At 35.8% G+C, this 2,167-nt stretch overlaps 1 long non-coding RNA gene across 1 annotated transcript in view; it reads right to left on the bottom strand.

The window, feature by feature from the left end:
• Positions 1-538: 538 nt before the first annotated feature.
• LOC137631608 (uncharacterized) overlaps positions 539-2,167 on the bottom strand; it is a 257,253-nt gene continuing 255,624 nt past the window's right edge. Inside the window, exon 4 of the long non-coding RNA XR_011041926.1 lies at positions 539-700. This is a non-coding gene — a long non-coding RNA (uncharacterized lncRNA). The remainder of the gene's footprint in view (positions 701-2,167) is intronic.

Genomic DNA, 2,167 nt, shown 5'->3' with positions numbered 1-2,167 from the left:
GAAAATCGATTACAGATCTGCAAACTTGCCGTTGTGATGATTTGCAAGGTGGGGGGGGGGCCTTCCTTCACCACAGACCAGGTTAAAAAAAAATGGATTCACTGACGTACAACATTTGGAAATAGAAAAGTGTGAGAAGCATCAAAAACTTTACAAACTTTATGAATATGTTGTGGCATGTGAAATAAATGTCATTGGCAGATTATTTCACCAGAAGAGAACTAAATAAATATTGGTACAGTTTTTCTAATCGCTTTTTATTGATGTTTAAAAACTTTTATCATACTTTCAAGACAGTGCAAGATGTGAATTTTGAAAATAAGTCTTTAAGACTTCAGGATGAGTATTTTTTTTCATTGTTGCAATCGAAACATAACGATAAAATACTCAAAAGAACTCAGAAAAAAATAGGGTTTGGTTATAATCGTCCATGAGTGATTCAAATATGACTATGATAAACTCGTAGTCAGTTTACTGTTTTCGATATAATATATGTTGTCTATCAATGGAGAGAATTTCACTTCATACCTACCTTCAATTGAAATAAGAGCCAGAAGCCTTATGCCATAATGTATAATGAACAATGAAGACGACCCATTCACCATCGAAAGAATTTTGTAGGTTTACGCAGGAGGTTCTAATACGTCTTAGTTCTGCCGAGTTGCCAGGGACACGATCAACTCAAAACCTCGGTCGAAAACTGTAAAGAAATAAGAAAACTCGTTAGCTTTTATTAATTTCGTTTTCACAATAAATACAAACATTTATTTCCTTTGTAATACTAATTAATATGAAAGTGGGACACGATGTACAATAGTTTCTCCCATCTACCCGGCATCAAGAGTTGTACGAACCATACATGGCGGTGGCACCGTGGCAGTGATTCTGTACTGCTGCTCTGGCACCTTCTGACGTCAGTTCACGAGACAGTGGCAAAGAGCACGGTATTGACTTCTTTGATGATCATGCCAAAGATAAAAAATTAGGTCTGCTTCATAAGATTATGAAAACAAGACACCAGATAATCATAGGCAAACTATACCCTCAGTTCACTGGATAATCAAGAATAAAATATACTACGGAACCAAGTTTGCTAATCTAAACAATGTTATGGGATTTTAATGGAGACATTATTTTCAAAAGAAATTTTAGATATATACATAATAATTCAATATTTTCTTGAAAAGGCTGGAGTTAAAATTATTCAGTCGCAAGGGATCTTGGGAAGGTTCAAGGGCTGATGTTAATAGCCTCACCTACTCCTTTTATTTCCCACCAGATGCAAATACCCATTTCAAGCAGGGTGAACTGGTAAACAATAATTGCAGACGGGGTCGAATATGGTACACTGGATTTACCGGCTTTCAGCATTGGACAGTCTGCCACTACGCCTCTCGCTTGGAGATGGCATCCGCCGTTACAATTACACTGCAGAACAAAGGTCTCAGACATGTCATTCCACTTGCGTATGTTTATGGTATTTCTGTGCCAGTACACACCCGCAAGCTTTTTTAGTTCATCAATCCATCGTTCTCTCTTCCTTTCCCTGCTTCTTTAACAATCACTAGGGACCCTTTTTTGTTAATCTTAATGTCCATATATTGCGTGTTATTGTCATTATATGTCCTAACCATTTCCATTTCTTTTTTCTTATATGGTGTTAGAATATCCTCTATTTTAGTTTGCTTTGGTGACCATGCTGCTCTTTTTCTCTCCCTTATTGTTATTCCCATCATATTTTTTTCCATAGCCCTTTTAGTAGTAACTAGCTTATGTTCTAGTATCCAAGTTTCTGATGCATAAGTTAATAGTGGTAGAGCCATCTCCAAAAATACTTTTCTTATTTGTGAAAATGGTATTCTACTTTTAATATCATTATTGTTTACCAAATGCTCTCCATTCCATGCTTATCCTTCATTTAATTTCGGTCAAGTGTCCTGGGGAAACACTTACTGTCTGTCCTAAGTACGTATATTCATTATCAATCTCAAGAGGTACGTCCCCAACTCTAATTTGTTGTCTCTCTGCACTTTCATTGAACATTATATTAGTTTTACTCATATTATTTTTCAGTCCTATATTACTGCTTTCTCTATTCAAATCCTCTATCATCTTTAGTAATTCCTCTCATTACTGTCATTTGCAAATCTTGAGTGTTAACGTATTC

This window comes from Palaemon carinicauda, chromosome 40, assembly GCF_036898095.1.
Source record: "Palaemon carinicauda isolate YSFRI2023 chromosome 40, ASM3689809v2, whole genome shotgun sequence".
In the NCBI taxonomy this organism is placed as follows: domain Eukaryota; kingdom Metazoa; phylum Arthropoda; class Malacostraca; order Decapoda; family Palaemonidae; genus Palaemon; species Palaemon carinicauda.
This window is presented reverse-complemented; position numbering and strand designations above follow the sequence as displayed.